The sequence below is a fragment of the Apodemus sylvaticus genome, chromosome 12 (assembly GCF_947179515.1).
Source record: "Apodemus sylvaticus chromosome 12, mApoSyl1.1, whole genome shotgun sequence".
NCBI lineage: Eukaryota > Metazoa > Chordata > Mammalia > Rodentia > Muridae > Apodemus > Apodemus sylvaticus.
The window spans coordinates 28,231,573-28,258,744 of record NC_067483.1 but is presented as its reverse complement, the minus strand read 5'-3'; the positions used below and the strand labels follow the sequence as shown (position 1 = coordinate 28,258,744).

Sequence of the window (27,172 nt, the reverse complement as noted above, 5' to 3'; positions counted from 1 at the left end):
GTCTTCCTGCCTTGCAAAGTCTTTTGGCACCCATACCCTACCTTGGTTTCTCCAGCACTGTCACAGTGGACAAATCTACTTTGTGCATGCATCACATGCAAAGGCTCTACTGTGTCAGGATAGGCCCAGATATCTGAGTGCAATCTACCTGTTTTTATACTTGCATGACATGAAGAGGGTAACACTCTTCTTCATTCCTCAGTTTCTTCCCAAGCAAATAAAGGAAATGCTCTTGCATGGTTTCTTCGGGCACTTAGGACAGTGTGGGACCCACCTCACCAGAGCAGTGAACTGGTCAGTCTGCTGTTGCAATGACTGACCTAACAAAGCTTAGCAACCTTGGCCTGCCTTGTCCCTGACTGCTCTGGAATGACCCATGATTTGGTGGCCATGGCTGACAGAGGTAGCTGTCATTTCCTGAATGAACCCTACAGAAGTAACCATGGCAACCAGGAACTAAGCTTCGCTGACTCATTCCTCTGTCCTCTCTTCATTGTGTGTCCATGGCTGTCCTCTGTCCTAGCCCCTCAGTCAGGATTTCACGCAGTACAATCACGCCCAAATTTAAACACACCCCCCACTCGACTCTATTTCCTCAGCCTCTAGTACACAATGATCTCCTTCTTCTAGAAGGAACTGAGATGCTGTCTCAAAAGCATGTCTTGGGTTTCTTTTTGGAAAAATCCTAAGACTGAACCATCTTTACCCCCTTGGTTGCTCATGAAGGGGACCCTGCACATCCCACCTCCAAAGACATGGGCCAGGTGGAATGAATCTATTCTCTATGTGCCCACATCTCATATGTGGTCAGGGCTATTCTAACAGAGGACTTGTCTCCACCCAGCATCCTTGACCACTGGAAAGAGGTTGTCCCTCTTTTTGTGCTGCAACTAGGACTGTCTAGACCCACCTTGTCCTCTCTACCAGTCCGACTTTACCATCTTAGGTAATTGGTCCCTCCTAAGCTATGGGGTCTGGCCAAGTACCTTAGGTTCCTTCCCAGTGGGCCTTAGTTTCCCAATGTGGAAAAGAGCCCATAGGATGAGTCATCGTCCCTTTTCCACCAGAGCCATACTTTCTCTGGCTTTTCTCCAAGGTTTGTATCTTTTTCATTTTTCTTTTTTTTATTATATATTTTATTTTCTATATTCTTTGTTTACATTCCAAATGATTTCCCTTTTCCCAGTTCCCCCCTCCCCATATGTCCCATAAGCCTTCTTCTCTCCACCCATTCTCCAATCACCTCTCTCCTTTTTCTCTGTCCTGATACTCCCCTCCAATGCTAGATCAAGCCTTTCCAGGATCAGGACCCTCTCCTTACTTCTTCATGGGAGTCATTGTTATGCTAATTGTGCCTTGGGTATTCAGAGCTTCTAGGCTAATTAATATCCACCTATCAGAGATTGCATTCCATGTGTATTCTTTTTGCCTCTTGCACGGCCTGGAGATGGGGCACCATGGCCCAGGCTGTTCCAGATCCCAAAGCAGAGATCTGAAGGCTCCCGCCAGAGGCCTCAGGACTGGATCCTATGCTCTGTAGGGCCGGACTCACCAGAGCACACTGCCTCCTCACAGCTGGCCTCCGGGTGCACAGCTGGCCTCTTGCACTTCCTGGAGACAGGGTGCCGTGGCCCAGACTGTTCCCGATCCCGAAGCCCTTTTTCATTTTTCTTGATCCTCCTCCTTCTCTTTTTCTTCTCCTTCTCTTCCCCTCCTCCTCCTCCTTCTTCCTCTTCCTCTTCTTCTTCTTCTTTTTCTTCTACTTCTTTTTCTTCTTCTTCCTTTCCTCCTCCTCCTCCTTCTGCTTCTTCTTCTTCTTCCTCTTCCTCTTCCTCTTCCTCTTCCTCTTCCTCTTCCTCTTCTTCTTCTTCTTCTTCTTCTTCTTCTTCTTCTTCTTCTTCTTCTTCTTCTTCTTCTTCTTCTTCTTCTTCTTGCAAGGTCTCACTTTGTAGCCCAAGCTGCACTAAACTCACTGTAAAACCCAGGTGCCTGCCTTAACCTCTGAGTGCTAGAATTCCAAATATGCCACAGAGACCAACTTTCCATATTATTAATGAGCACTGGCCTAGTTTGTATGTCCATATTAAGCTGCAAATATCTCCTTGAGAAGCCTTCTTATTCTGGAGATTCTTCCAACAGAAACAGAATAGCCATATCAGTAACAGCTGAAGCAAGAATCTTTCTGGAGCTTTAGGGAGAACCCAGTCCCAGAAGCCATATGAAGGTTGCTTGGTGGTCCAACAGCATTGTAGATTGTCAGGATTCTTTCCTACAGAAGGTAAGGAACTGAACAGTGAGTTCCCAAAAGACAAGCCTACATCCTAAGGCTGGACCTTTTGATATGTTACTACTTAGAAAAGGGATCTTCAGATATGTGATTAAGATTTTTATAATATGGTCATTCCAAACTTAGTGCAGGCCTTATATTCTGGGACAGGTATCACTGCAAGATATAGAGGAAGAAAAGAAGGGCATGTGAGGAAAAGAAAGAGTTCAGAAGAACTGAAGCTTCTGAAGCCAGAAGAGCAATGTGGCTCACCAAAATCCTGACCTCACATACCAGCTTCCAAACTATGAGAGAACACTTCCTGCTATCTCATCCCTAGTAGCATGGTATGCTCCTGGAGTGACAACCATCACAAATAGTTGGAAGGTCCAGGATTCTAGGTGTAGAATGGTGCACAGACAAATGTGTATGGGGGTGTAGTGATAATCTACCCATGAGCCTGTGGTATGCCATTGAAGAAGAGTAGGGGTAAGGGAGAAAATATAATGCTACCTGAAACAAGTTCCAGAGATTCTAAGGACAAAGTGATAGGCCAGATTAGAGGCAGCTTGGATCAGTATCTACCATGGTTAAGAGGATCTCTGGAGAGAGAGAGAGAGAGAGAGAGAGAGAGAGAGAGAGAGAGAGAGAGAGAGCATCAGCTACACTGTTCCTCTTTCACAGGATCAGACTCTGCACTGCATTGTTCTGAAGCAAACCGCAGTTGCTTGTAACTACCAACAGGAAGAAAGCACTCCTCTGATGGGAAAGGGCCCTTGTTGAACTAGGCCCCAATCAGACTTGGGCCCTGGTTCCATTTTTGCTTTTTTCCAGAGCAGTGAGGAGACAGACCATGAAAGTTCAACATAATTCTGGTTGAGCCACGACCATTGTAGACAATGCCAATGAGTCAAAGGTTGAAGGGCTCTGTTTGAAATATTTTCCTTATGGGGTGCTTCCTGGAGGAGATGGCCAGGTCCAACACATCAGGTTTTTAGGGCACATTTCTCATGTACCATACTAACATGTACCTACAAGTCACAGTTACACCAAGATCCCAGTGGCTTCTGCTAGGCCAAGGAAGGCCAGGAAGTATGGTGTCAGGAAAAGGCCAAGTAGATCACACAGGGTCACAAATAAATCTGGGCCTCAGCAGCTGGCTATTTCTTGCATGAAGATGCTGCCTGGCACTTAAGAGTAAAGTACAAGTTGCACACTTGGGTTTGCACCTCCTGCTGCTCAGCTTGCAGCTCCTCCAGGGCACTCAGATTGGGTGTCAATGGTAATTCAACCTGTACCAGGTCTCCCACTGAATCCACCAGCACATCCAGGCTGTCTGCTGCTCCTCTTCTTGTCTGTGGTGTTCTGTCTGATGGGAGCAGTACTCTATGAACAAGCAGCCTCTGACCATAATTATGTTGACCTCACTCAAGTAGCTCAATGAGCTGATCTGCCCCCACCTTCTGGTGCAGACACTTGACAGTTGTGTCCCAGAAGCCCGTGATGCACATCTTGGTTTCATCTCCACCCAGTGATACAGGTGAGTGGGTGACAGACAGAAAAAAGTCTTGAAGAAATTATTGTGTTAGGTAGCCTACCAGATGTCCAGGTAGAACAGTTTCCCCATGTGTAAGGCATACATTACCATCTTGCAGTTTGTATACAGCATACACAACCTTGCTGAACTCTGGGAATTTTGGTGTAATGTTAATAGATGCAATAGAGAATATTGAATTAATCATACCCAGTAAGAGAGTGAATGGAAATCTTGAAGAAGTACAGCATTGCAAGATGAAAAAGGAATTCTTCTGGCTCATACAATCATATAAAAGTGTAGAAAACACCATTTTTACCTTGGCAGCTGAAAAGAACGGGGAGCTAAAGCCAAACCTAATGCAGAAAAATAGTTTCTGCCAATCTTCTTGTGTCGCTCTATGTGTACCAAGATGGTTACTTCTCTCTGTTGTAATAAAGTACCTTACAGGAAGTAACGTAAGAGATGGAGGTTTGTTTCAGCTCACAGTTCAAGGAAACACAGTCGTGCATGGCAGGAAAGCGTGATAGCAGGAGTTGTGAAGCAGCTGTTCACATTGCATCTGCAGTCGGAAGTAGAACATGAACAGGAACCAGTGCTTGACTGTAAAACACAAGACCCACCTCCAGTGATCCACTTCCAATAGCAAGGCTATGAAAGCTCCTAAAGGTTCCGCAACCTTCCCGAACATAACCACTGGCTGGAGGGTACAAGTGTTCAACACAGGTACTTTTAGGGTACATTTATCATCCAAACCACAACATGACTACAGCAAGCCACACATGTAGCACACAGATGAAGAGTCACCTTGCATTGCTTGCAGTATTTTGCTAACACTCCATGAGTGTGACCAAATAACATTGTTTTTATATCAAATTAAAAAAAATTAACACTGGAGAAAAAAATTGATAATTATCTCTCTAATTTGAATTAAAATAATTATAGTCATTTGCATAAAAACTGGTGAGGGCCTCCCCCAAGAGCATTTTGTCTTACTAAATGACCTGGAAACAGTTTACTGTTTCTCCTAAAATCCATCAGGATAACACTAATCTAAAATTACATTAGAATATGAAACATTAAAGCAAACACCATCTTTTTTGTATTATCACAAAATAACTCACCTTTCAAACACCTGAATATGAACAATTCAACTATTACACTCTTTTGGTTATAAGTAATAAAACAAAACAAAACGAACAGTATCAAAATGAGAAAAATATATGTATAATTCATTTTCTCCTCAGTTTTATGGGGCAAGCAGAAGTCAGCATTGGTATCTTCATCAATCACTTTCTTACCTTATTCTTTGAGGCAGAGTTTCACTCTAACCCTGGAGTTCCCTGGTATGTGGGGGCTGGCTGGGCCATGAATCACTGCCCGGGTCCCTCTATTTCTCTTTGTATAAAACATGTCGCTCTGCTACTCTGGGAAAGTAGTGCAACACAGCTGACTCACAGTTCAGAGGGGTTTATTAGTCTCTGTTCAGGGCACCTAAGTTGATCATAAACCAAACCTGTCAGCTACTTTGTCAAGTTTGATCATCTGTTGGTGTCATTGTTAGCTCCAATTGTCAATTGCACACAACCAGGAGTTGTCAAAGGGAGAGCCTGTCTCAAAATAAGATGGGTGACTTTTCCAAGGAATGACACCCTCCCAAAGTTGTCACTGGCCTCTCTACACACTCACACAAATGTGTATGCACATTCTCAAACATAGGAGCATCTAAACACACACATACACACATACACACACACACACACATGAAAATTATATACACACAATTTTTTAGTTTTATTTTATTATTTTACTTATTCACTTTACATCCCACTCACTGCCTTCTCCAAGTAACCCTCTCCCACAATCCTCCCCCCATACTCTCTCTACTTCTTCTCTGAGTGGGTGAGACCTGCCTGGGTATCTCCCTACTCTGGCACTTCAAGTCTCTGCTAGGCTAGGCACTTCCTCTCCCATTGAAACCAGACAAGGCAGCCCAGCCAGAAGAATTTATCCCACATGTAGGCAACAGATTTTGGGATAGCCTCTGTTCCCATAGTTTGACACTCACATGAAGACCAAGCTGCACAGCTACTGTATATGTTCAGAGAAGCCTAGGTCCAGCACATGTATGTACTTTGGTGGTTCAAACTCTGAGAGCCCCAAGGGTCCAGGTTAGTTGCCTCTGTTGGTCTTCCTGTGGAGTTCCTATCCCATTCAGGGCTTGCAATCCTTCATGCTATTCTTCCATTAGGGTCCCCAAGCTACATTCACAGTTTGGCTGTGGGTGTCTGTATCTGTCCAAGTCAGCTGCTGGGTAGAACCTCTCAGAGGAAAACATGTTCTGGTCTGCAAAGCATAGCAGAGTGTCATTAATAATGTCAGGGAATGGACACACACACACACACACACACACTTTTAAAACATAAAACATAACACTGTCCTACCATGTGACTATCTTTCACTTTTAAAAATTACCTGCATTGCCACCATTTTGTTATAAATTGGTGAATGTTTACCTTGCTTTTAATGCCTTATAATTATAAATATGTGCAAATATGGTGCTAAAAACAGGTTCTGTACTTAGACAATATTTTTTATTCTGACCCATAGAAACAGAATTTCTGAGCCAACTCACACTAGCCTTATATACTCCACATATCACAAAGTGGGCAAAAGGCCATAGAATCTTGCTAAAGACATTCTTCCAGCCAGCATAGCAAGCTTACTCATTTTTATTACTTCAGGAATGAGAAATGATGCAGATGGGCTCCAAAGATGGAGGGTTAAGGTTGCCGTTCCTAGTATGGACCAGATCCCTCAGGGTGACTTTCAGAATGTCACTGAGACAGTTGTTGGGACTACAGAGAAATACACAGCACATTGATCAGAGTAGTAGTCAACGTTTCAAACAGGTTCTATGTGAATTTTAACCAAAGAACATTTTGCATGCAGGCATCAGTTTCTTCCTCCCATAAGCCCTTCCTGACAACACAACAAACAACAATCTGAAATCAAACCCGACACTACCGGCAGGACCCAACTCCAGCAGATGGAGCTGGCTGTAAATAGCTTCAGTTGCCAGTTACAATAAAGACAACGTACACAGAGGTCCAAAACTAAAGTGAAGGGTGCTTGGAATTTCAAAGGAAACCAGATAAGCACAAGGTATAACAACTACTAAAGTCTCTATCCATGTGGAGCCCACAATCCCTTAGAGGTTGGCTGCAAAGGTCATAGCCATGGCTAGTGTCCAATACATCTTGGACAGGTAGAATAAGGTTTGAGGTGCTACGGCACTTCCACTCAGTCTATAAGGAGTGAGAGGGAAAGATGCCAAGTTTCTGATCTGTGTTGGGCTGGTGAGGGACAGCAGCTGCTTTTGTTATCTGCAAATGAGGTATCCTGGACATGTGGGATTGCTCTAGGCTTAATGACTTGTGGAATGGTTAAGTGAAGTCAAATCAAACGGCATTCCAGTAGAGGACTAGACCTCTAAAGTCTCAAGACAGAGACACAACCCTTACTATGAATTTTAGATTCTGTTCCAGTGGGAGTACATGCATGTATCAAACTTAGCATCTTACAAAATACTTCACAAGTATTTTCCGTAGAGCCTTTTGTCTTCAACATGTTTTGAACTGGTTCCAGCACCATCTGGATAAAGTATTAAATTTGTTCACTTTAATCGTATGTAGCAAAGAACCTTGCTTTCCTGTCTATGGTGTTTAGAGCACTCTTCTTTGGGGAACTGGTCATAGTTTCCCAGCCCCATGAAAACAAAACATGTGAGCCACAAATCAACAACCCAGTCCCCAGGGCTGCTTGAAGGGTCGGTCATTTCCTTGGAGTCTGAAAGGCCCGGCTCTGTACCTACCCAGGGTAGCCTGGTGTAAATGTACCTAAAAGTTGTGTTCCCTGAGCTTAAGTAAGTGAGTGAGCACTTCAGGGATATCGAGATAGCTTAGTGAATGACAGAGCATATTTTTCTTGCAGAAGACCAGAGTTTGGGTGCCAGGAACCATCATCTCAAAGGGTGAATAAATGCCTATAACTCTAGATCCAGGGGATTCAATGCCTTCTGTTCTTCCTGAGCACTTTCATACACATGCAAACACACACAGAGACACACACATACACACACACACACAAAAATTACATGCATTTCTAAGGAATACCTTTATTGATCTGTTCAGAGCTTTTTAAATGGACATGGCCTTTTTTTCTGGGAACAGTCTGAGCTGGATATTAGTACCTTGAAATGGATATTTTTTATCATAATACACACTTTCCTAGCAGCCAGATGTCAGGAAGATAGCAAGAAACTTTCACTATAATCCCAAGCCTGGGGTTATATTTATTCACTTTTTTCCTGATAAACTGAAATTGGCTCCCCTGTCTATCGTTAATAATTATTGCCTATATGACTTTAAAATTTTCACTATACACATCCATGTGTTATGTGCAGAAATTTTCATGTACTTACCCATTGTACTTGAGCATATTTTCTTACTCCACATATACTTCTTACCATTCTGCTGTAGTTTTCTTCTGCTGCTGTGAGAAAGCCATGTGACCAGCAACAGAAAGGGTTGTTTACTTGATGGATAGTTCCAAGTAAGAGAAAATCCATGGCAGGAATTTAAAGCAGAAACCATAGAGGAACACTGCTTGCTAATTTACTTTTTGCTCACTCAGCTAGCTTTCTTATACAGACCAGGTTCACCAGCCCAGGGATAGTGGTGCTGCCCAATGTGAACTGGACACTTATATGTGAACAATTGTTCCAGCCAGACCTTCACAGACATAGCCATGACAGATGCATGAGAGATAGATCTGGTCAGAGCAATCCCTCAGCTGGGGTTTCCTCAGATTACTACTCTACACAATTTCCTGTTGAAAGCTGAAACTAACCAGGATGCCTTCCCTTTCTCACTCCTTCTACCACTATTAGGCCCCTTTCTTTCCCAGACAGTTCCATGGTTACTTTCATATATCTACATATGATGTAGAAACCACATACGAGGGAAACTACATAGCATTTCTTAGACTGGTTTAATTTGTATAGTATGATAGTGTTCACTTGCATACCTATTATTTAACGTGAATGGAGTCTTGACTAAATTCCAGAAAAGCAAAGATATAAGAGCATATCTTTGTTTGATGGTTATTCGGGTCTGATCATTTTTACTACAAGTCATCACTTGGCTTGATCTTTTTTAAAGTTTTTGTGTGTTGAAATTTGTTTAACATGAAATCTACTATTATTATAGTTAGCTCCCCGCTGTCCACGTAAATCTAAGTCACCTGTGGGGAAAAGAGAACCTCACCGGAAGCAGGGCCTCACCTCACCTGAACCTCACCTGAAGCAGGGCCTCTATCAGACCAGCCTATGAGCATGTATGCACATCATCTTCTGATTGCTAATTGCTACAGGAGGGCACGTCCTACTGTGGGCAGAACTGTCCCTGGGCCAGGATACCTAAGCTCTGTAAGAAAGGTAGCTAAGAAAGACAGGGAAGGCAAGCCAATGAGCAGGGCTCCTCTAAGAGTTCTTTTGTTTTTGCCTCCAGGTTCCTGCCTTGAGTTCTTTTCCTCCTGTCTCTTGATAATAGACAGTAGTGGAAGAGTTTCTTTTGTGCCAAAAAAGCAACTTTGAGGGGAGCTGGTTTGTTTGACTAACAGTTAAAGCTCTTCGCCAAGAGGAGTAAAGGCAGAAACTGAAGCAGCAGCAATGGAGGGATGCTGCTTATTTCCTTTCTCTCTCTGGGCTTGCTCAACTTCTTTCTTGTTTGACCCAAGGATAACGCTACCCACAGTGGCTGGGCTCTCCCATGTTAAGCATTAAATTAAACTTATCCCAGCAGACATGTCGACGGCCAATCAGTGGAGGCCATTACTCAGATAAGGTTCTCTATTCCCAAGTATCTCTAATTTGGGTCAAGTTAAGAAACACTAAGCAGCACAATTGGCCCCTGTAGGATTGACACAGAAATACATCACTACTAATCCTAAGTTCTCCCTTTTTTCATTCCCAAGATTTCATGTTATTATCTCAAAGTATGAAATAGTATAACTTTAAAGATACCACAGTTTTTTTAATGCAAACACCTTAAATGTTAAAACTATTTCTAAAATATCCAAAGGTTCCTAACTCTATGCTCCTATAAAATTAAATGCAAGTTGAATGATTTCTTGCTTTAAGAGAAAACTGAGGCAGTCTCTGGATGGCCTTTTCTTCAGTCTCTGCTTTACACTTTGTTTCCATATTTGCTCCTATGGCTATTTTGTTCCCCTTTGTAAAAAGGACCGAAGCACCTGCAATTTAGTCTTCCTTCTTCTTGAATAATCTGTGAATTGTATCTTGGGCATTCAGAGCTTTTGGGCTAATATCCACTTATCATCGAGTACATACCGTGTGTGTTCTTTTGTGATTGGATTACCTCACTCAGGATGACAGTTTCTAGTTCCATCCATTTGCCTAATAATTTCATGAATTCGTTGTTTTTTAATAGCTGGGTCAGGGATGGTGATTCCTCCAGAAGTTCTTTTACTGTTGAGATTAGTTTTCAGTATCCTGGGTTTTTTGTTATTCCAAATGAATTTGCAAATTGCTCTTTCTAACTCTATGAAGAATTTATTTGGAATTTTGATGGGGATTGCATTGGATCTGTAGATTGCTTTCAGCAAGATGGCCATTTTTACTATATTAATCCTCCCAATCTATGAGCATGAGAGATCTTTCCATCTTCTAAGATCTTTGATTTCTTTCTTCAGAGCATTGAAGTTCTTTTCATAAAGATCTTTCACTTGATTGGTTAGAATCACACCAAGATATGTAATATTATTTGTGACTCTTGTGAAGGGACCTGGGGATTCAGTCCATATACAATCACCAAACCCCAACACTATTGTGGATGCCAAGAAATTCTTGCTGAAAGGAGCTTGATATAACTCTCCTGAGAGACCTTGCCAGAGCCTTACAAATGCAGAGGCAGATGCTCGCAGCCAACCATTGGACTGAGCATGGGGTCCCCAATGGAGGAGTTAGAGAAAGGACTGAAGGAGCTAAAGGAGTTTGCAATCCTATAAGAAGAACAACAAATCAATCAATTAGAACCCCCATAGCTCCCAGGAACTAAGCCACCAACCAAGGAGTACACATGGCTCCAGCTGCATATGTAGTAGAGGATGGCTTTGTCAGGCATCAATGGAACAAGAGGTCCTTGGACCTATGAAAACTCAATAGATGCCCCAGTGTTAGGGAATCGAGGGAGGGGGATGGGAGTGGGTACATGAGTGGAGGAACACTCTCATAGAAGCAGGGAGAGGAGGGATGGGATAGGGGGTTTCTGGGAGTGAAGAAACCAGGAAAAGAAATAGCATTTGAAATGTAAATAAAGAAAACATCCAAAAAATGGAGAGAGAGAACTGAGGCAAAAATAAAGCATGCTTAAGCAAAACAAAGTCTACCTGGGTAGCTCAAACACATCTGTAATTTAGGCATGATTTCCTAGGCTCCAAAGGTCTCTGGCTCTGCCACCTATACCATACAAAGCCTCATAGAGTCAGGCCATATCCAGTCCACACATGTTGTTCTTGGTGGTTATCTTACCTACATTCCTGGCATCTCAAATACCCTAGTTTCTTTAATGTAACATCGCTGAACTTTCACCAATGGCCTCTGTTGATGTCTTCTGAGACTCTGACCTTTAAAAAAGAGTTTAAAAAAGCACAAAACAAAACAACCTTAAGCGCTCTCTAGTAGATTGGCCATAAGGTGGCTTTAAAAGGTGATTTGTTTTTTTTGAGTTCAATGGTCATGCTTTTTCTTTTTGCTTGTGTGCTTGATTTTTTTTAATTGTTGTGAATGATAACAGGATATTAGAATCTAATAGTGTTATAATTTATAACACTATTATAATAGTGTTATTAGTTAGATTTTCCTCTTCTCTAGTGCTTCATGTTACTATTTTTATTTTTGGTCATTGTTTCTGTAGGCCATTTCTATGTCACAAATCAGCTTAAGTTGTAACTATAAGGTCTTCTTCCGGCTTCTCTAAACCCGTCCTTTCCCTTGAGCACAAGTGCTACTCTCTAACTCTCTGTGCACATGGAGTTACTTTGGAGTAGCCTAGTCTTTGACATTTCCTCATAGGAGACAGAAACAAAACAAAACAACAACAACAACAGCAACAAAAGTAGAAGGAGAGCTTGCCCCATATGAAGTAAATCCAAGTAGGAAACTTTATCCAATGAGAGCGTGGTTTGCAAATCTGTGGGAGATGCAGCAACAGTGGCGTCCTACTTCTTTGAACCTCTGGGATATGAAGTAGTCATAAGAGATCAGACCCTAGATCCCCAATGCTTGCAAATCAATGTCCTATTCATCCACACTTCTAACCAGCTTCTTTTGGAATATATGCACAGATGATTGTTGCAGGCCAAGGGCTAACACAGGTAGTCGCTATTGTACTAAGGATAAACTGACTACAATTGAACTCCATTCATCAAAACAAATTTCTCATAACAATTATAAACCTTCAGGAAAATAAATTAGGATCCAAAACAAAAGCAACAGATAGAACTGACCAATAGAATTGTCTTTCACATTGTCTCTTTTTCTTATTTTAAACATATTTTTAACTATAATTTCACAAATTCTTTTTTGGTTTTTAATTTGTATTTATATGTGTCTGTCTGTCTGTCTTTCTGTCTCTCTCTCTCTCTCTCTCTCTCTCTCTCTCTCTCTCTCTCTCTCTCTGTGTGTGTGTGTGTGTGTGTGTGTGTGTGTGTGTGTGTGTGTGTTTCACATGTGTGCCGGTGCCCAGGAGGCCAGAAGAGGGTGTCAAATTCTCTGGAACTGATGATGTAATCCCTTCAACATAGCTGCTGGGAATTTAACTCAAGTCATCTGGAAGATCACCAAGCACTCTGCACTCCAATTTTCAGAGTCTCTTTTTCTTTAAAACATTTTTTAAACCATCAAATCCAACTTGTGCTACAAAACTACTTGCTATAGATGCTTCTACTTTCCTTGGAAAGTTAGGTCAAATGACGTTTTGATGGTACATACAGGTGAAAGGATGCTTTGCCGAAACAGACACAAGAAAGAATGTTTTTTTCTGAAGAGACAGGTCCCTGGTACTTCATACTTTTCTATCTTCCAAGATGACTCTCTTTTGATAGCCTTTATCTGTTTGTATATTTGAGACCGTGTATTACTATGTAGTTCAGATTTTCCTGAAAGTTACTCTGTAGTACAAACTGGCCTTGAAGCTATGGGAATCTTCCTGCCTCAGTCTCCAAATATTGGGATAATAGACATAAATTATCACTATCTTGCAAAATATTTTATAGATTAAAAACAATTGGTTCTTTTCCCAGATGTTTTGGGTATGTGTGGGCATGTTTGGTAGTCATGTTGAATAATGTCACACTCATTGCCTCTTCTTAAATCTGAGGTAAAAATGTGTTAGTCCTAACTGGAGGTGGGACAGCTATCATACCAGCCTTGTGTCCTTATTAAATGTCCCAATTTTCACAAATGACTGGCAGTCCAAATGCATCTCAGCTGGCTAGTAAAGCACAATTAGTATTAAATTATTTAATGACCATATTAATGTTCTACAATGTTCCCATATGCATTGCCATCCAGTGGGTCTAGGGAAGATAAGACTGACTTTCCAACAAGCTTCAAGACATACCCATGATTCATTCTCAGCATTGAGTATCAAGGCTAGAGAGTGCTTGTAATGTAGGGCAGACTTTAGGGGGAACTTTTGCTTTCATGTCTGTATTAGTTTGTATCATTTGTTTTAAATGTAGTTATTTTAGTGTGTGTGTTATTGTTACGTATATGAGTCCATAAATATATAAATACAACCTACTGGTTCCAGTTGGTGTTGCTACTATGTGCATGATTTCGGAGCTAACTACTTATTTTTGCTTTTTAATTTTTAAAGATTTTATTGTATTATTTGCAGCTTTATGGGAAGTCTGTGTGTGAGTTTGTACATGTGAGTGTCAGGGCCCATGGATGTCAGAGGCCTCAGATCTCCCGGATCTGAAGTTTGAGGCTATTATGAGCTAACTGATGTGGCAGCTACCTGCTGAACTCGAATACTCTGTAAGAGTAGTGTGTTCCCTTACCAGCTAAGACATCTCTCCAGCCCAGGGTTTGAATATTTTTAGCCTGGTGACACTTCCTGTTTTCTCTCTGGGCTTCCATGGCATTAATGGAATGGAGTAAGATCAGTCTAGTTCCTGAGTAGGGCCAGCTTCGAGCTCCTACCTTCCCCACCAATGTGGACTCTGCCCTCTGGCTCTGTCGATTTTTATAAATAATAAAACATATCTTCTTTAAGTTCATTTTTGCCAGTGCCTTCTATAGTAGCAACAAAGGATTAACACAGTTGAGTTTGTAAAGAGAGTTTACTCTAGCAAAAAGGTTTCAAGGTATATTAATGTAATTTTTCATTTAATGATCTTGAGAAAAGGCTCCAGTTATTTTATTTTGTTTGAAATTAAAATTATAATTGTTTAAGTAACCTATCTGCACTTACTAGACTCTTAAATACTATAGCCAAATTTGTAAATAAACCAACTCTAACTTATTCTGCTTTTTAAATTTGATTATCTTTTTTCGTTCTGATGCTCAGTTCTCTTTCACATTGTCTCTTTTTCTTATTTTAAACATATTTTTAACTATAATTTCACAAATTCTTTTTTGGTTTTTAATTTGTATTTATATGTGTCTGTCTGTCTGTCTTTCTGTCTCTCTCTGTGTGTGTGTGTGTGTGTGTGTGTGTGTGTGTGTTTCACATGTGTGCTGGTGCCCAGGAGGCCAGAAGAGGGTGTCAAATTCTCTGGAACTGATGATGTAATCCCCTCAACATAGCTGCTGGGAATTTAACTCAAGTCATCTGGAAGATCACCAAGCACTCTGCACTCCAATTTTCAGAGTCTCTTTTTCTTTAAAACATTTTTTTAACCATCAAATCCAACTTGTGCTACAAAACTACTTGCTATAGATGCTTCTACTTTCCTTGGAAAGTTAGGTCAAATGACGTTTTGATGGTACATACAGATGAAAGGATGCTTTGCCGAAACAGACCCAAGAAAGAATGTTTTTTTCTGAAGCAGACACAGGTGAAAAGGTGTTTTGATATAACAAAACTATTGCTGAACAGGTCCACTTTCCCCATATCCTAATAACTTTTCTCTTCTACATCCTCTGCTGGGTAGTCTGCTAGAGGAGAGGTTGAACCCTTATTAAAAGTAGGTTGCAAAAATGGATGCCTCCAACTTCTCTTGGGAACGAGGTCTCCCTGGGAATGTGACTGGCCAATAGCAAATTATATTATTAAAGTAAACCAACTCTTCCTCTCCTGGCAGCTATCAAATTCCAAATTGCTCCTCGACTCTAAGCAGAAATCTGTCCCACACAGCTCTCATGAATGCTGAGATTCTGTCTGGTTTGTGCCTGCAAATGCTTGTGCACGCGTCAATATCCGTGCATGCAACTTCCCTTTGAGGCTAAAAAACATTGTTTCTTGAGCTTATCCATCATCTCCTCATTTTACAATCTTTTCACTCCTACTTCCATAAAGATATTTAATGAGGAGATCTATGTGAAACACATGTGTCATTTAGTACTGAACACTCCATAGTCTCTTACTCTCTGCACATGCAGCAGTTATGTATTCTCTGTTAATTCTTACATATTGCAAGCTTCTCTGCTAAGGGCTGAGAGATGACCTGACCTCTAGGTTTAGCAATATGTCATTAGGAGTCCTTTTATTAGTATATTCATTTAGCAGAATAATAGTACTATGTTCTCTCCTAGGCCCTATGACCTATCTTGCCACAAATTATTGGCCCCATTAATAGTGCAAGGTATAGGATCCAGTTCATGGAACAGGCCTTAGAAATTAGTCGGTTGTTGGGAAGCAGGCTGATTTAAGGCTTTCTCAGAATCCCTAATGAAAGGACAAAAAGAACATTAGTCCTGTGTCATTGCCCAAGGGCAGACTTGGCAAGGTCTACTCTGGGGCTAGGGCCAGGGCCTCAAAGGAGTCATGATTGTACTTTCTGGGAACTCAACACTTCCTACTGTGCTGTGGTTATCAATCCTAAGGCAGCTGAGTCTGAGGTATTCTGTTTCAATTTACCAACATTGCTTAACTGGATTTCCATGGATTCTATCTCATTCTCTGCATACAAACTGTATAGAAGATATTGTTTCTTAATAAACTTATAAGCTTTTAAGGTACAGCTTGTTTAAGACCTTATGACCTGGGTTTCCTGTCTTCTATATTTTCTCATGTTTTTTTTTTTTCAGGAACTTGTCATGAAGAATGTCAATGATGAACCCCTTGATCCCAGCCAGTTGGTAACTCTCATAACATTTGTGCCAGTGAGTGTGTCTTGTCAGATCAATCATTAGTGTAGCTTCCAGGGTTCATAGATGAATGAAATTGATGAGTTTTCTCCTCCAGCATGCATATAGCACCTTCTAACATTACAGAAGTTAGTCACTATAGATGAAGATTCCAGATGGTTATTGTCTTGATTTTCCCATGTCTGTGATTCAAGTATATGGTGTCTCTAGCAATATGTCCCTACTCTAAGTTTCTGAAGGGTAACCGAGAGTGTTGGCAATACCATACAGAAACCTACTACAGTAGAAACTACCTAAACTATATACATGTACTTTAAGATACTTTGTGATAAGATAGCCCTAGTACATAGAATTGAATATAAAACAAAACACAATTTAAAAAAAAAAAAACATGTGCATACTTCAAATCTCAGAACCCAGATGTTATCCTGGAAAGCTAGGTAATTTATTTTTCTGACATTTCCTTGTATGCTAATGCTAACCTTTAACAAAAGGAAATATGATCTAGTGTGCTTGTTTTTATAATTGCCTTTTCTTGTTTAACCATATATTTTAATCATCTAGCCATACTAATAAGCATATTTTCAGAATGTTATTGTTAGTGAATACATGACATTGGTTTAAATGGAGAACACCTAACTCATTTGACCTGTCTCTTATTCTTGGGTATTTTCTTTGCATCATTTTCTGCTGCATTCTAATTATTATTTTGGAATTTAAATTGTATGATAGCTAATAGCATGTATATTTTTGTTGATTTTTATTTTACTTTTAATTGCTAACATTTCAAAACATTCTTATTGGGGCTAGGGAGATGAGCATGCTTGCCGTAAAAACATGAGAACTTGATTTCAATCCCTAATACCTAAAGACCAAGGTATATCACATGCCTGTGATATGAGTGTTAAGAAGCCTGAAACATGGGGATCTCTGGGGTTCATTTTCCAGGTAGTCTAGAAAAATCAGTGACACGCCCCTGGTTCCTGTAGAGACCCTGTCTCAAAGCAAACAAAGACACAAACAGAGTGAGGTTGGAGAGTGGCTCCGTGGGTAAAGTCCTCCTTATGCAAGCCTGAGAACATGAGTTCAGATCCTCTATGCTCATGTAAAAGCCAGGTCTGGTAGCGCACAGCTGTAACACCAGTGCTGGGAGGAAAGGAAAAGTGGATTCTAAGAACTCACTATCCAATTGGTCTAGCTGAAATGGAAAACTCCATGTTAAAGGTATTAAGATATAGACACTGTATCAAAAAGATAGAGTGGAGAGAAATAGAGGAAGATACTCACAGTAAACCTATGGCCTACACATGCATGCACGTATACATATGTGCGTGTGCACACACACACACACACACACACTCCAAAAAATTAAGTGAACAATGATTGATGAAGACATACATCATCGACTTCTGACCTCCAAATGTACATGTACATATGAGCAGGGATAAACAGACATACATGTATAACACACACACACATGTATACACACACATGTATACACACATGTATGGACATACACACACACATACACATGCATACACATGTTCTTCCTATAAATTATTTGACTGATGCAGTGAAAGGAAAATAATATACATACACTCTCTTTGGTTGTTAAGTAATTTATGTTTCTCCTTATGTAAAAAGTATCTTTTGCAAAGCAAAAATGTCTTACCTTAATGATATCAAAATTGTCAGTTTTTATTTTATGGGTTACAATTTGGGTGGTTTTATCTCAAAATTCTTTCCCTAACCTAAGTTCACACAGATTTTTCTCTTATGTTTTATTCAAAAGGTTTTACAGTTTTATTCTTTCATTTATACTCGTAATCCATTCTGAATTAATTTTGCACAGGTCTGAATTATAGCCTAAGGGTCTTTTCCTCTATAGCTGGTTCTCTGGTTATTCCAATAAAATTTCTTTAAAAAAAATCTTTTCTCCCCTGAATTTTCTTTAAACCTTTGTCAAAAAATCAATGTGACCCTATTTCTAGGTGTCTATTTCTGCACTTTCTATTCAGTTGCATTTATCTGTCTACACATTCTTCCTAACCTCTTCCCTGCCTTGAATGCTGTAGTTATATTACAGCTGAAAGCCCTCCTAAGTCTTACAGTCAATGAGCACCTCTAACTCCATTTCTTCTCAGTATCACTTTAGTTATCATCAGCTCTTTCTCTTTCATATGAATTCAAAGATTATCTTATTAATGCTGCCAAGGATGATGAAATTTAATTGAAATTGCCTTGAATCTATAAATTACTTTGTGAGACTTTTTATCTTTAACTTATTGTGTTTTTTCACTACACACATATGGTATCTTTCTCCTTTTTATCTTCACTGAGAATCTGCCTGTTTTTGTACTTTTCACCACAGAAAAAGCTCAGATAATATTAGATTTGTACCTAAGAATTTGATTATATTTAGTGCTCCTTTTATATATTTTTGATTAGCAAGTATTCGTTACGTGTTTACAGAATTTTCAGTGATTTTTTTTTAAAATGTGCTACCTAGCTCCATCCTTACTACATGTATTTGTAGAGAAAGTGAAGGAGCTGGCTCTTAGGAAGGGTCCCCTATTCAATCAAGAGGACTGGAGAGAAATAGTGATGGTGACACTGAGAAAATAATAATAATAATTAATAATAATAATTAGAAGAAAAAGAAAGAGAAAGAAGAAAGAAAGAAAGAAGGAAGGAAGGAAGGAAGGAAGGAAGGAAGAAAGAAAGAAAGAAAGAAAGAAAGAAAGAAAGAAAGAAAGAAAGAAAGAAAGAAAGAAAGAAAGAAAGAAAGAAAGAAAGAAAGAAAGAAAGAGAAAAGGAAGGGAAGAGGAGAGGGGAGAGAAGGGAAGAGAAGGGGAGGGGAAGGGAGGGGAGGGAAGGGAAGGGGAGGGGAAGGGAAGGGAAGGAAGGGGAGGGGAGGGGAGGGGAGGGGAGGGAAGGGAAGGGAGGGGAGGGGAGGAAAGGGAAGGGAAGGGAAGGGAAGGGAAGGGAAGGGAAGGGAAGGGAAGGGAAGGGAAGGGAAGGGAAGGGAAGGAAGGAAAAATGTGCCCCACTCTGGCAGCTTGTCCTCAGAGTCAGAAAACTTGGAATTTTCTGTGTGAAATAGCAACTTTGAAATTTCTTTTATTCAAATCTTACTTCACAACGTTAACCTTTGCGTTACATTCACCTCCTCCAAAATTATTAGATATATTTTACTTGCTAGAGTTTTAGGTAGAAAAAAATCCCAATTCAAGCATTCCAACAGGGGTTGGCATGGTAACTGGCTCAGAGGTAAAGACCCAGGGTTTGGTTTCTAGCACAAACAGCTAGTGCCTCACAAAACATTTAACTTAAACTTCAGGGTATTCAAAGCTCTTTTCAAACACACACACACACACACACACAATTCTTTAGAAAAAAAGAAAGAAAGAATTTCAAATGACAAGGCTCAGACATCAAGGTCTGTCAGAGACAGAGTAGTGGCAAAGGACAGAAAAGGCCCTACAGTCAGAGTGACCCCATTAAAAAGCGAGAAAAGGGCTCAATTACCCCATCCCTTTCTTTCAAGAACTGACAGAGGAATTTTGAGATAGAAGGGCTCTCTAACAGGCCTCAACCTGGCAAACATGATACCAGCAGATCTTGCCTTACCCCATTCTCTCTCCCTTGCTAAAACCTAGATTATATTTCTAAACCTAGCTCCCAAGTTCTATTCTTTTATTTGACTACTTCCTCAGTCCTGACTCCAAGGTCCAGCTATAAAAACATCAAGGTCCAGAAATTCAAGTTCATTATTTGGCTACACTGGCTAACACATCCAATCAGGACTTACCAACCTTGGCATTTTGATAGGAATGGCCCCCATAGACTCATGTGTTTGAGTGCTTAGCCCATAAGGAGGACCACTACTAAGAAGAGGTTTGGCCTTGGTGGAGTGGGTGTGGCCTTGTAGGAAGGGTGTCACTGTGAAGCCAGGCTTTGGTGTCTCCTATGCCCAAACTACACTCAGTGTGACACATCGTCTCCTGCTACCTGCAGATCAAGATATAAAACTCTCAGCTTTTCCAACACCATGCCTGCCTACACACTGCCATGGTTCCCACCATGACATAATGGAATAAACTTCTGAAAATATAAGTCAGTCCCTTAAATGTTCTCCTTTATAAGAGTTGCCTTGGTCGTGATGCCTTTTCTCAGGAATACAACCCTAGCTAAGATACCAACTAATCATAGCACAGATTTCCCCTCTCTCCCTTTTCTATTTAAAAAGCATTCCCTAAGAAACACCTGTTATCTGTCTTTGCCTAATTCAGGGACAGATACCCCTACTTCTATTGTACATCCAGGGTAATGAATCTCCTCTGTGATGAGAATTTTGCATCTTTGTGTGTTCTATGCTGATTCTGAGCCCCTCCCCCCTTTCATGGATTTTTATAGAAGAGAAGAATAAAGCGGTGGATACAGCTGGTACAGCAGATAGCTAAGGAATAGGCTGTGGCCTGGTAGATGCCACATGGTGTGACAATTGAACCTATCATGAGAAATGATTACTCCTGCTTAGGAGTAGACCCAGTTCCTACCATAGGGCACCTGTCCCCACTTGGCAGGGATCTTGATGTGGTTCATGTGTTCTGTGAGGCTTTCTATTTCCTGGGGTTTCAGTTCTTTAACAGAAAGATATTGATCAAGCCTGGAATCCAAGGAAACTGAAGAAGAGAGCCCATGTAAAGCTTTGTGTAAAGTGCTTGCCTGCAAGCATAAGTAACTGAAGTCAAACTTACATTGAAAAGTCAGGCATGATAACATGTGTTTGCAGTCTCAGTGTTGGGAAGATAAAGACAATCAGGCTCGTGAGTCTTACAGGATAACTTGATTAGCCTATTTATCAAGGCTCCAGGCCAGCAAGAGACCCTATCTCTAGAAGTAGGTGGATAGGAACTGAAGAATTAAAACTGCCTGGGGCTTCCAAAGACATGTAAACATGTATATGTACCCCCACCACACACACATAAATGCACACACACAGACACACCTAAAATAAAGCGATTTGGAAGAAGAACGTAATTTTAAGTACACTATGAATCTGAAGAGAAGCATGAATGGGATTAAAGCCAAAGCTGGGCTCTTCAACGGGAAGTCAGAGAAAGCCTTAAAGATGGATGCACAGAGCCACAGCATGCCCTTCTCTGGCATCCTCCTACTCCAAGTCGTTCCCTCTAACCATCGAAATGCTATAGCTGAGTTCTTCCCTTAATAGTTATTCATTGTGACATGCAAGGCTCTACAAATGACACCTGAGAGGGCAGAAAAAGGTCTCTGTCTTAAATAGATTTAACTATTAACTTGAAATAGCTTACTGTCACCTGAAAGAAGAGTCTCTTTTCAGGGATTGTCCAGATCCAATTGTGGGGGATTGGGGAGGACTACCTTGACTACTAGTTGATGTAGGACAACACAATCCACCATTCCCTGGGAAGGCAGGACTGTATTATGTTAAGAGAGGTAGTTAAGCATGAGCCAGAAAGAGCTATCAAATAGCAGTCCTCCACAGTTCATGCTTGAATTCCTGACTTCTCTAAATCAGAGACTTTGAACTGGAAGTGAGAGCCAAGCCAGTCCTTCCCTCCTCAGTGTTACTTTTAAGTCGGAGTATTTTATCACAGCCACAGATATCAAATTAAGCCAGTCCAAATTCTAAATATTTAATGAATTCAACAGAGGAAGCTGGAGAAAAGCCATAACTTGTAAGCAGAGACCTTTCTATCGTTCCTCCTTCCTCTCTAAAATGCTAACCTGGGTTTCCTCCACATTCTGGTTTTATAGATAGATAAATAGATAGATAGATAGATAGATAGATAGATAGATAGATAGATAGATAGATAGAGATACATCTATCCTCCAATTGTATTTCCCTTTCTTTTCTCTAGTCTGTAAGTTGCCTTGAAGTGAGCGCATTTGTTATTCACACCATTGAATTCTTGCCTGTGGTCAGCTCTGTAACAGCTCTGATTTCTCTTTCAACAAACCCATCTCCAAGGCGCCTCTAATTAGAGTCCTTTTAATTAGAACTTCCTTAATCACTGTGGTAAGTGATTATATCCACTTAACTCACTCTTCTGAGTCCTCCCTTTCTATTCTTACACAAATCTCTCCGGCCTTCTCTCTTCCTTCTTTTAAGTATTACATTGGTTTGTCCTTCTGTGCCTGCTTTGGGTCCAATAAGTGGACCACCCGGCCTTCCTTCTAGACACAGGTGGGACACTAATAGCTCTGCTCATTTTTTTCTGCTTCATTTTTACTAGCTCCCAATGCATAAACCTTCAGATTCCTGAAAACCCCATATTAAGAGACTTTGGGGGCTTGGAAGATGACTCAGTGAGGAAAGCACTTTCCTTGCAAGTAGGGAGACCCAATTATGCACCCCTAGACTTGCTATAAAGACAGGCACAGTAGCACATGCCTGTAATCGCGTACTCTTTCAAGGAGCTGGGGGCAAAGAAGGGAATCTCTTGAAGCATGTGTGCCAGGCAGCCTGGGGCATGCAATGACAAAGACAAGACTGGCTGAAACAAAGTACAGTGCTGTCACTGACACATAAGATTGTCCTCTGACCTTTACTATGTTTACCATACACACATACACCCATTTACACCAGAGCTGGGTGAGAGAGAGAGGGAGAGAGAGGCTACGTGTCTATCTTGTTGGCTCAGGGGACGCAGAACACAGTCCAGTAATCGGGGTCCTCAGTCCTTGTTCTCTCAGGTGGGAAACACCAGGGTTTGGGACAAATGTTGTCAGAGAAACACTGAGTGCTGGGAACGTTGGGGAACGGGGTCCCTTGTCCATGCTTCCACTCAGGGCGTTTATGGGCCAGGCAGAGAAGGGGTGGAACCTGGCTTGATTCTGAGCGAGTGCCTAGAGTGTGGAGATACTGGAAGAAAGAAGACCTTCTCAGGAGATTTAGGCAAGGCTCTTTAACACAAAATCTATCTTTGACAAAGGAGATGGTCCTTTGCTTGTTCAAACTGCTTCATTTGGTGGTGAATATGAATACCTTACTCAGAGTGACCCAGGGATTAAATTCCCTTTGCAGGATGAATGTCCAGGAAGGGAAGCTCATTGGCTGTCACTTAGAGTCTAGCTAGATACCTCATTAGCATGGAGAGCTCCAGGTTTATATGCTACCTGACTGATTGCCATGATTCTCTTTGTTGGGTGTCATGTTAAATGTTCCACATCAGATAATTTGACCAGAAGCTCGTTCCGCTCCTGTTGGTCTCAGGTCTGAGATTCTCTGGGGCCTGAGCCTACTCATAGTCCATTTGCTGTGTCACATGCACAGGTCTTTCCTGGCTTCTGACAGTCTATTGAACATAGCCTTTTCTCCCTGACACCCCATGGTCTGCTCTCTTCGGTTACCATTTCTTAGGATGCAGCAAACCTCTGGAGATCCTGTGGCTGCTCCATTTGGTATAGCAGGCATGGGCACCACAGCACAACTTTCTCCAGCTGTCAACATGTTCCTTGCTAACCCTCAAGCTCTTGTTTCTCTTCTGGTTGTGCCTTCAAAGCATCCTGGGTCAGAAAGCTATATCTAATTTCAGAGTGATAAAGATTTTCTCTGTGTTCTGTGTTAAGGTAAGGGCATATCATTGAAGTATTGTTATGAATGTCACATTACCCAGCTAATAATTACATAATAAAACCACAAGGTGGGTGACTTCAACACTGGACACTCTTTTAAGCTTTTTAATTATGTATATTATGTATCACAATTTTCTTTCTATTGCTGTGATAAACACTATGGTTGAAAGGAAGAAAGAACATTTATTTTATCATACAGCTTATAGTCCACCTGGAAAGGAAGTCAGGTCAGCAACTCAGAGCGATCGTGGAGGAACACTGCTTTCTGGCTTCCTTCCCATGGCTTGCTTGGTCCATTTTCCTCTACATCCCAGAGCCATTAGCCATTGTGTGGCACCACCCAAAGTAGAGAGGCCAGTCTGATGAAGGTATTTTCTCAGTAGGGGTTCCAGCTTCCAAATGGACCCTAGCTTGCGTCAAGTTGACAAAAATATGACCAGCATGATGTGTGACTGAGTGTGTGCACATGAGTTCAGATACCCAAGGAGGCCAGAAGGGGATGTCAGATCCCCAGTGACTGAAGCTATACACAGTGTGAATCACCTGATGCTGATGCTGGAAACCAAACTCTGGGCATCTGTAAGCACAGCAAGCTTGCCATCCTCAATAGAAGATATTCTACCCTCACAGGTCAGAAATGGAAATATCGCTCAAGGCATGAACACCTTCGATTCTTTCTGAAGTTTTCCCCGTGCTACCAGCTGCTGTCCCCTGTATGCTATGCATCTTTTTCTGTATGGATACTCCAGTCTCCTTCACAGGAAGACACCACTTTGCTTGGATTTGCCTCCATTTTCATTAATTTATGTTTCTAAAGAGTTACTGCTGACATTCCAAGAGATAAAGCACTGGATATTACTGGTTCTCTCCCTCCCTCCCTTCCCCTCGCTCCCTTCCCTTCTCTTCCTCTTTCCCTCCCTCCCTCTCCCTCTTCTTCCATCTCTCTTTCTCTCCCTCCCTACCCTCTGCCTCATTTCTTCTCTATCTCCTTCCCACTCTTTTATTTTCTCTCCTGTCTCTCCCTCACTGTCTCTCTTGTCTGTTTCTCTCTCCCACTTTCTCTCTCTTCATCCTTTGCTATCTTTCTGGCTCTCTCTCCTCTTTTCTCTCCCCATTTATTTCTTTTGCCCCCCTTTCCCCCTTTCTCCCTTCACTTCAGTTCCTTCTAATTCCCTCCCTCCTCCATCTATTTCCTTCTGACATAAATACCCATTCTTAAACCAAGTAGCTAGTAATTTTCCCACACACCACTGAAAATCTCTCTACATGGCTGACATCTGGTCTTATGTTCCTTGCATGATTGCCATAGCATCCATGGGCCAGAGGTTCCCCCAGATACTTAGCCAAATACTGTACTTAGTGCTGCATCAGTTCATCATATACTCAGAGGCACCCGGAACCTCCCAGGAGCATGGCCACATGTATTTCAAGGGAATCATTGCTGAACATCCCTCACGTTTTATGTCTAATGGGTATTGAAGACTGTGATAACTAATACATGTAACCTGATTTCATGAGTGCTTCTTCCTAAGGCTAAGTTTGCTGTATGACCCTGGGTAACTCATAAACGTCTCTGTACCTCACTTTTATTTTCCTTCCTCTCTACTATGGATGTGACAATTTGAATGGCTTTCACCAAATCAACTAGGGGAACATTTGGCACGTCATCACTCACTCACCTATTTTCATTTAAAAAAATTCAAATTATTCTGAGTTGAAAAAAAAGCCTGTAAACTACTTAAATATAATCATATTCCAATTGGAAAGTATGACTACTCCTCTGCACCAGAAACCTGTAGAGATCTTTGTGTTTTTAATGTCTGTCTAGCAACATTTAAAGGTCAAGGAATCAAATAATATGAAATTCGTTATCGAAGGAAGAATCCATGTGTTATATGCTTGCTACTGCCAAAGAAAGTGTTAATTCCCATGTCACCACACTTGGACATCAAAATTGCCCTACTAGTGACAAAGCACCATGGTTTATTGACTTCTTTGTCCCTTGGTGTCTGCCTGTCATGTCTAGCTCTAATGCCAGAGTCACTAAGGACATCAATGCTTCTCTATGATCAGCTTAAAGTCAGTGCTTTAGATTGCACAGTTCATAAAGGACTCAGCAAAACATAAAACATTCAGGCTTATCCACCAACACAGGCATCAAACAGCACAGTATTTGAGAGTATGAAGAACATCACTCTGCTGAACAGATCTTGAATTTCCTAGAGGATCATAAAACCTCCCATGGTCTCTCTTCCACCAACCACTTTCTTTTTTTAAATATTTTTATTTTCTATATTCTTTGCTTACATTCCAAATGATTTCCCCTTTCCCAGATCCCTCCTCCCCATATGTCCCATAAACCTTCTTCTCTCCATCCATTCTCTAATCACCTCCCTCCTTTTTCTCTGTCCAACCACTTTCAATGAACTAGTTAAATAAAGAAAGCATGATGAAGTCTGGATCATTGATTGCTGGTCTCCATGGTGTCATCTCTGTCATGTCTTAATGCCAGAATGGAAAAGAATGGCCAGCACATTAACTGGACTGCTCAAATGTAAGCAGGGTGGACTGCCAACAGGATCACTCTTCTTATACCTAAGAAAAAAGAATATACTCTGAGATAAGCTTTTATTGCCCAAAGTCAAGTAAAGCTTATCCACTTCATAGTTACAGTAGCTGATACAAGGCTGCTTATTCCCTGAAAAGCTTGGGTTTTGTGTCTTTACAAGCATCCATAGATTTGACATCACAGACTTTTAATGAAAATGTTTTACAAGGGAAAACTCACTAAGAGGTTAATTTCTATTGTCCTTGGTGTGGCTCTTGCCAGAATTTTCATTCAGAGTTTGAACTCTTGGCTGTAATTGAAGGGAAAGTGAAACCCTGGGGATGCATACTGCCAGGTTTATGCCCAAACCTGCTGGAAGACTTGTACAAAAGCATACCCACGTGTTGAATTTTATTACTGTGAACAAACAGTATTTGGGAAAGCAAATACATTCCAGAGATGCAAAAACTATTGTGGTCTTAATTCATAGAAAGTTAGAAACTCTCCTAAGCCAATAAAGAGAAATAAGAATGAGTTTTGACAATAGTGAAGCAAAAATCTAGAAAGAAAAGAATGTGGAAAATCGCATCAAAGGATCCCTTTTCCAAACACTGAGATTGCTCCTGGAGAAATCAGATACCTGTGATCTTGGCCTTGCAATTGAGCAGCACAGACACCAACACCAGACTTTACAGACCACATATGGTGCTTTGTTGAACCCATGCTCTTAATTCTTCTAAAAATGCAAACATCACTACTTTTCTTTAGTTTATTTATTTATCCAGTTTAAATCCCAATTGT

General features: G+C 41.0%; 1 pseudogene; it reads left to right on the top strand.

Moving 5' to 3' along the window:
* Window positions 1-3,769: 3,769 nt before the first annotated feature.
* On the top strand, window positions 3,770-26,912 carry LOC127697771 (dnaJ homolog subfamily C member 10-like; annotated as a pseudogene).
* Window positions 26,913-27,172: the final 260 nt, after the last annotated feature.